The 9,137-nt window shown below is 40.0% G+C and overlaps 1 pseudogene; it reads left to right on the forward strand.

The window, feature by feature from the left end:
• Positions 1 to 8,309: 8,309 nt before the first annotated feature.
• On the forward strand, positions 8,310 to 8,863 carry LOC131894546 (large ribosomal subunit protein eL19-like; annotated as a pseudogene).
• Positions 8,864 to 9,137: the final 274 nt, after the last annotated feature.

The raw sequence follows: 9,137 nt of genomic DNA on the forward strand, positions 1-9,137 counted from the left end.
TTGATAATGATGCCCATTTAGGGCTCAACATTCATAGTCTCTTCTTCTTAGCACTTTGACCGATTATGTTCTCTCTCTCTTAATGGTTGTTCAAGGCAAAAAAAAAAAAAAAAAAAAAAAAACACACAAAAAACAAAAAAAACAAAAACAAAAAATGCCCCCAAACAAAACAAAACAAAAAGAAAAAACAAAAAACTTCTGTGAGCACAGTTGAGAGCAGCCCAGGTGTAAGGGCATAAACACATTTAGAGGACAATTTGACAGCAGCACTAGTGAGCAAACTATTAATAGCACTCTATACTCTAGTGCCTATGGCCTCCTCATCTATGGGCTTTTGGCCAGAATTACAATGATCAGATATGAGATTCCTTCCTGTGGAACAGACCACAATTCCACTCAGAATGCAGTTACTAATACCACTAGTGAACCAACAAGTATATTGGTTTTATAGCGTGCAGCGTCAAGGATTCAGTAAGACCATTGATGTCCTGCCCCATTCTCCCCAGCTAGCAGCCTGCAGAGCACATTCAGATACTATGAAATCTAGCCAGCTTCAGGGAGAGTTCCTGCCTGGTTTGAGATTCATTTCTCTATTTCCTAAAGCCAAAGTAAATGGTATTTTGGCATTAGGGTCTTTCTATGTGGTTAAAAAAAAATTAGGGAAATGGCCCATTCACAATAGATGAACACACACACACAGAGTCATACTTATATATAGACACAGATGGGTACACAGTTAACACACACACACACACACACACACACACACACACACACACACACACACCCTGAGAATAAAGCTAATCAAGGAAATGAAAGAACACCACAATGAAAACTTTAAGATGGGAACATTCTAGAAGATGGAAACACCTCTTGTGCTTATAGGTTAGAAGAATCAATTTTGTGAAAATGGCCACCCTACCAAAAGCAACCTACAAATTAAATTCAGCCTCTTAAAAATTCCAAAGCCACTCTTCCTAAACATATATTGAATTCTTAAGTATACCGGGTACTTGCCAGTTAGATATCCATTGTGTGATGTGGACAGCTTCCTCTGGAGGCATTCACGTGAGTGCCTTTTGAGTTAATATTACAGTTGCATCAGGGAGAAGTTGCTTATTTGTTTACCAGGATAGTTGATCCCACAGCAGAGGCATACATTTTCTCCACTTATTAAGATCAAAAGCTATGGAAGAATTAGAGGTGCGGGTTGTTGATAAGACACACCACAAATTATCTGGAATTGTAAGATACTTATATTCTGGGTTAAATAGAAAATATAACTGTTTTAGTTAGGGTTTCTATGCTGTGAAGAGACACCAGGGCTATGACAACTCTTATAAAGTGTTTAATGGAGCGGCTTACAGTTTCAGAGGTTTATTCCATTATCATCATTGTGGGATATGTGGTATGCAGGCAGACATGGAGCTGGCGAGGAGCTGAGAGCTCAACATCTTGCATAGGCAACAGGAAGTGGTCTGAGACACTGGGCAGTATCTTGAACATATATGAGACCTCAAAGCCTGCCCCCTACAGTTACACACTTCCTCCAACAAGGCCACACCTCCTAATAGTGCTACTCCCTTTAGGGGTATTTTCTTTCAAATCACCACAGTAAACAGGAAAATTAATAGCTTAATCTCTGGGGATGTTAAAAAAAGTGATATAGGCAGTCATTTTGAAGAATTATCACCAGAAGTGTTTTGAATAGCAAGGATCTTTTTTTTTTTCTAAAGAGCTTGCTTCTATAAAACGTATTTCTTTTTCCAGTGCCACCCATGAGACATTGCTTTACATAAAAACTACAGTTTATCAAGGAATTTATTAGGGGAGGAATTTGTTTTATACAACACCTCATCATAGGGTTTTATGTTCACCTTCTCAAGGACTTTTAAAATGATATATTCGACCCTCCCCACAAGACTGATATATTAAAAGCATGTTTAGTGTGCACGCCTATGAGGAAGTGCCTGACACTGGGGATCTCCACTCTAATCAGGGACATTTGCTCTGAAACTCAGTGGCTTGTTACACTGCCCAATACATATGTAGCACAATTCAAAGGAAAGATGGGAACAATATTTTCTTTAAAATCTTGGCTGTTTATATTTTGTAAACCAAGGGACATCACAGGTACAGAAATTATGCAGCCTTCTTGCTTTTCTTGTTAACCTGCAATTTCTGACCAACCAGCCTTCCAGAGCACAGTGTTGTCTCAGACACAGATGGAACCAACCATGATTCCTCAGGGATTTATTTTGATGACTTAAAGTATTAATTAATTATTGAGGCTAATATCTGGTATTGCAATGTACCAAGAAGAACATAAATTTTCAATTCAAAGTTGAATTTGTTATGTAGATCTGGAGTTTCAATAAAGACAAAGAAGAATTGATAGTGAAACACAATACTTTGACATCGCACTGTTTCTTTTTAAGTTAAAATAGTTCAAATATGAAAAGTGGAAATATTTTAAAGTGTAGTGCAGAATATTAGAAGTGCCATGGTAGTGCACTAGCTGCTTGGCATTTAATCTTTCAGCAGTTACACCTTTCAGAGGTGATATAAGCTGGAAGCAAAGAGATTTCAAAGAATATGGGAACATATATAAAAACATGCTCTATTAGTCAATTTATTATCAATCACAGTGTCAGTGAAGTAGCAGATGTTGAACACAATGTAATGGAATTGACGTAAACTAATAGAAAACTCATAACAGCTCCTGCAGTTTCTCATAAAAGAGCCTATTGACTGAATGTTCCTCAAAAGTTCACATAATTGACTTAACACAAATTTCTCTTGCACCGTGGTTTTCAGTATATTACACTTAGTGGTGAACACTGAGAACTATGAATGGATAATGAGATACAGATCTACATGAAAAGCTGAGCAATCTGGGGTCAGTCAACATAAAGAAGATACCAAATGTTTCACCCATTCATTTATTATGTGTTTAAGAAAATGCATGTTTATCATTATGTTAGCTAACAGTAGTTTTAAAATATTGCCATGAGATATTCCATCCTTTTTATCTGAATTTCAAAATTTGATAAAATGCGTAATTTTGCAGTTAGAGAAGAAAATTTCAGAGTAATTTTATCCTCATGCTTTAGAATGTGTCCTGAATCTTTAGACTCTTTTTTATTTTTCTTTCAATCTTTTCTCATTGTTGATTGTATTTCTGTTTTTATATTGATGTCCATGCAATGGCATTTCGGTAATGTTCTGCTTTGCTGAGTTGCATGTTTTATAGATCATTTCTGTTTCTTCTTGAGACCTAGGAGGGTTTGTTTATATCTGTACAAATGCAGTGTCAAAGTTAGTACATTGGTTGCTATTTCAGGATTTACATTGATTTCTCTGCATGTAATTATTATTTTTTTAAAAAGCATCTCTTTCCCAAAGCCCTTACTGCTATATTTTGAATCCAAATGACTCTCTACAAATGATTGTTTATCAAGTCCAAAATAATCAAGAATAGGCTGTTGGTAAATTAAATACACCCCCCAAAAGAAGAAGCTAATGCATAAATGCTGAGCCCAGAAGAAATTCCTCATCTATGAAAATGTGACATAGCAGGTGTCCCCCACCAGACCCCCAGTGTTTCCAGTCACTGCAATGAACAGGTTTAGATTTCTGCTGAGCACAAAGCAATTTCTGTGGCAACTTTCTCCATAGGTCTAGAGAGCAAAACCGAAAGCAGGAAGTGACTTTGTCTAGTATTCGCAAGTAGCACAAAGATGTCATTGAATTGTTCCTCTGCGCAGAGAGGAAATGTTTAGCTGCTTTGTAGCTTTTAGAATAGAGATTTTAATTATGGATTTAGTAGTGGTGCACATTTGCCAGGGTTCCCAGAGCTCCTTGCTTTATTTTTGAGATGATAATTCACTATCAGTGTGTTCAGCTTCGAATTCCCTAGCAGAGGATCAAAATTTTTGAAGATGTAGTAGCAACAGGCTCCCATGGGTCTTTTGAGTATTAAAAATTTCAGGGGTCTCATGAAAACAGTAGGTTTATTTAGATATCTAACCCTTAATTATAGGTCTGTATTTTACGCCAGCTACTATTTAACTTGGTAAAATTTAATTAAGAAAGAAAGATTTTTATAAAGAAAGAATTAACATAGTATCAGAAAAGATGCATCGAAACCCTGGATTCTTGTGGAAGTCACTATCCCAGGAGCCCAAAGACACAGTGAATGGCATGGGACAGCCATTCAGTTTTCCTAGATACTGCAAAATCTGAACTAGGGTACATAAGTAGCTAGGCAGAGGGGAGAAGGGGATGCATTTGATTTAAGCACAGGAGTAGACTTTGTGTAGGTGACAATTTAGAGGTTGCTTGGTCCAATATAAACATTCTTTCCTTCCTTTCCCTGTGACCACCTGTGCAATGACATTAGAGCCTGCCAGCTAAAAGGGGCCACTGATCTCTCCTTCGAATCGACTGATATTCTTGCTCATTCTATCTTTTCTAGTCTTGTGGGTGCCTCTGTGGTGGCGCCTCTTAGCGTCCCATGCTTGGTTTATCCCAAGAACTCCTTAACGGGCTTCCCGACTCTCAGAGACCTCACCCTAAGTGTATCTGGCGTACTAGAACACATTAGATAAATGGTCCTAAAACAACTCTACATGACATCATCAACCACCACTCTCAGAATGATCTTAACAGCCTGGACTGTCACTTAAGGCTCTCTACTTGCTGGCTATAACTGTAATTTGCCTCTCACCTGTCCCGCACCATGGAAACAGTCTTGTTCTCACTTGGTGAGGCTCATTTTATGTTTTTCATTAAACATGTCTTGGCCACTCCTGACTCAGTGGTTCTCCTCATGTTCAAATGTATTCCCCCTACTATTATAATTATCACTTCTTGTCATGCTAATTCAATCTTTCTTTGAAGCTGCATTCCACTCCCCCAACTCCCCCCCCCCACTCCCCTACCCCCGTGCACTTGAGGAAGACTCTAACAATCGGAGTGATTCTTGTAGCTGTAGACTCCTAAAATATTATTTTATTGACTCAACCATATTTATATACAATATATCGTCCTGTTATTAACTTTAATATTTGTCTATTCTGCCTATTTTCTCATAGAACAGTAATGAATACTAATGGCATTTATCTGAATGTTACACAGTTTCTAACTGAAGCCTGAATCTAGTAAGTGCTTAATTAAATACTTCCTAAGCAAATCAAATGGAAAATGAGATTAGATCTCCTAAGGTGGGACCAAATTTGGAGAACTTTTTTTTTTGTGCTCATGATTGAGCCAGTAAAAGTTAGTACTTCCTAAATGATGACATCAAGTTTCAGCTTCAATTTAAACCTCAAACACTGAATCTACTCCACACATCCACTGACTTAGCCACAAACTTAGCCAGAAACAGGAGTAAGGCCTTTAATCCTTTTTTTTTTTTTTTTTTTTTTTGAGACAGGGTTTTTCTGTGTAGCTTTGCACCTTTCCTGGATCTCTCTCTGTAGACCAGGCTGGCCTTGAACTCACAAAGATCCGCCTGGCTCTGCCTCCTGAGTGCGCCACCACCGCCCAGCTGTAAGGCCTTCAATCCTGAAAGCACAAACTTTCCTTTTTGTTACTATAATTATCATGTGACTTCATGAGATGGAAGCAGTGTAATGAAAGCAATTATTTTCTTTCCACATAATCGTTTTGGGTCATGTGCATGCCGTAGTTTAATTTTCCTTCTCACAGGAAGCTACTTCTATGGTATTTATTTATCTACTCACCCAGGGTTGATGGAGTACTTGGTAAAGTACCTCTTGTAAGAGGAGAGATACAGGCAGGGAAAGTAACACAGACATGATTCTTGCCTGTGAAACATCAAATCATCATGAACGACATCTCATTAGCTAAGCATAATTTGTAATTTGTAATTTTGATTTTTGTTTTTTGAGATGGGTTTTCTCTGTGTAGCTTTGGGGCCTGTCCTGGAACTCACTCTAAACCAAGCTGGCCTCGAACTCACAGAGATCTGCCTGCCTCTGCCTCCTTGAGTGCTGGGACTAAAGGCATGCGCCACCACCGTCCAGCCTAATTTAAAATATAAATATGAAATCTACTTCCATTTGAGTTTGACACTGTTCATATATCTTTTATTGGCAGGAGCCATGTGACTTCTTCAGGGGACAAGGCCTGAGAGTGGCGTGACAAGCTCTCCTTGTGGCAAAGCCCTAGAGAGACCCATTTGGCAAAGTCGTGGACAGTTTGCTGCATAATTCTGGGCAAGACCCCGGGAGCATAGGTGCTACCTGTTCTCTTTACTTTTGCTACACAGGCCATGTTGCTGGCTGCCTTTAGTTTTGCTTTCTCAGTCATAGATGAAATAGCTACTACAAGAGGAAAACTTCTCCCTGATGACTCTCCTCTAAGTGAGCCAGAGGGAATGTTGTTAAAAATATACAGTGGACCTGATTCAGCCCCTAAAGCCTTTGATGTTTTAAGTGTGACTATGAATTCAGGCTTTCTAAGAACAGGATGTTGCCTCTCCAGCGCACGCTCTGTAACTAGCCTGAAAGAGTCAGCGTAGTTCATGAAGTTTAATATTACATATTTGAATAAGTGTTCTGGAGAGAATGATTTTAACCACAAGAGTCTTGGAGAAATACTAATAAATAGATGATATCAGGAGTTAAAGGGAACAGTCTAGAGACCGGGAATAAAGTAGAACCATAGAGACCCACAGTTCTTTCATGGCTGTGCCAATATCCTAAGAAGTTGAGAGGAGAAGGACATAAGAACTAGGAATAAGAAACAGTGCCAACTTTTTTGTTGTTGTTGTTTTTCAAGACTGAGTTTCTCTGTGTAGTTTTGGTGCTTGTCCTGGATCTCACTCTGTAGATGAGGCCAGCCTTGAACTCACAGAGATCCGCCTGGCTCTGCTTCCCTAGTGTTGGGATTAAAGGCGTGCCACCACCGCCCGGCCACAGTGCCAACTATTAAGAGTACGTTTCCAAGTTATGTTGCTTATAGTATAAAAGGAAAAACCTGGTATATCCCCCAAGGAGATAAAGTAGTACAGAAAGTAGAATGAATTGATCCAGCTTCGGCTGGTGAGTCAATTGTGAGAACTCAGCCCCTACCAGATGCAAATATTAACCACTAGAGACAAAACTGTCCCTCACCCTGCATGACGCTGTAACCACAAATGCTGCCAACTTGGCACACTCTCCTACCTGTAGGTGTGCCTAGTTAGAAAACTTCCTTTGTGGCTTGCAACACTACTTCTGCTTCTAACATTGGAGCTATGGGTCAAGTAGGTAATGGTTACCAGAGGGAAAGCCGGGTGACAGAAGGAGAAAGAAGCAAAGGCACAAACTGGTCATTATTGTAATTTTTAGGAACGTAAAGAACAAATCTGATTGTAAAGCTGTTCTTGCAAACCATTGAAACTATATAAATTAAAAACAGCCTAGGTTATCCGGGGCCACTTGCTTGAAACAGGTGGTCACAGTTTCTACGTTGCGCCAACTTCACACATCCATCCCAGGTCATCAGACCCGTCTGGAAACAGGCTTCCAGCATTTTATAAAGTGTATGATTTTGGTTTGTAAAATAGTCATTCTTAACGAACAAAATAAAATAAAGGGTAAAAATTGTTGGATATAATTACATGCATTAACCATTTTTTCTACGGATACAACAAAATGCTCCAAAGCTGAATAACCTATAAAGAAAGGAGGTCATAAATAAGCCTCACTTTTTAAAAAGTACTGGCTCTGGTGAGGGTCACCATTGCCAAATCATGGTGAGAGGTACATGACAGAAAGAAAGCAGACATGGAAAAAGAGGAAGCCATAGACAGGGGCAGGGGCACTTATAACAACGTTCTCATGGCAACTAACGGGGACTATGGTAATCCCTTTAAGTGGCAGTGCCTCCTGATGGCTAAAGATTCCACCAGGTCCTGCCCCTTAGAAGACATGCCACTCGTGCCCTTGTTACACTAGGAAACAATCTTCCAATGTGTGGACCACTGTGGAACACACGCAAACGATTGTTCTCGCTGTAGCACTTGCCATATGATTATACTTTTGGAGGTATAATGTATCCAAAAAGCAAAGAGGAAAACCAAGTAAGTGATAGGCAGAGACTGCAGTGGGTATGTAGTAAAGGCAACAGTCTTCCCAGAACAAGAGTAAGATTATCCTTTTTCTGGTACAGGGATGACCAAGCATTCCTGTGAAGTGAGATGAAAATTGCTTGTTTTAATTTGCTAAGTTGAACAAAGTTGGAGTCTCTTGAAAACCAATGTGATGAAGCTCTTTCCTTTAGCTGCTGTGTCTGCAGCCATGAGTGTGCTCAGGCTGCAGAAGAGGCTTGCATGTAGCGTCTGGTTGCAGTAAAATGGTCTGATTGGACCCCAATGAGGCCAGCGAAATCGCCAATGCCAACCATCAGCAGATCCGGAAGTTGATCAAAGATGGGCTGATCATCAGAAGTCTGTGACTGTCCATTCTAGGGCTCAATGCCGGAAAAACACTTTGACTCGACGGAAGGGCAGGCGCATATGGGCATAGGGAAGTAGAAGGGTACTGCAAATGCTCGAATGCCTGAGGAGACCTGGATGAGAAGGATGTGGATCCTGCGCCAACTTCTCAGTAGATACCATGAATTTAAGGAGTTTGACCGCCATAGGTATTACAGCCTGTACCCAAAGGTCAAAGGGAATGTCTTCAAAGACAAGCAGATTCTCATGGAGCACATCCACAAGCTGAAGGCAGACAAAGCCCGCAACAAGCTCCTGGCTGACCAGGTTGAAGCTTGCAGGTCTGAGACCTAGGAAGCATGAAAGCGCTGAGAGGAGCGTCTTCAGGCTAAGGAGGAGATCATCACCACTGTCTAAGAAAGAGACCAAGAAATAAAGCTTCCCTCATGTCTGTGATTAGTGGCCTGGCTGTGGCCTCATGTGAATCAGCCAGTAGAATAAAATAAGACTTAAATAACAAAAAAGAAAGAAAGAAAACCAGTTTGATTAGGAATTGTGACTTTCTGCCACCTTTAATTCTCTTTCATGATCTGGCTTCTGTGAGAATATACCAAAGCTTTTCTCTCCATGAAGTTGCTACTTAATATTGGCATGCAACTGTGCTGGAGCTCTCAAGCCTGAGTGAGGCCCC

Source organism: Peromyscus eremicus, chromosome 17 (assembly GCF_949786415.1).
Source record: "Peromyscus eremicus chromosome 17, PerEre_H2_v1, whole genome shotgun sequence".
In the NCBI taxonomy this organism is placed as follows: domain Eukaryota; kingdom Metazoa; phylum Chordata; class Mammalia; order Rodentia; family Cricetidae; genus Peromyscus; species Peromyscus eremicus.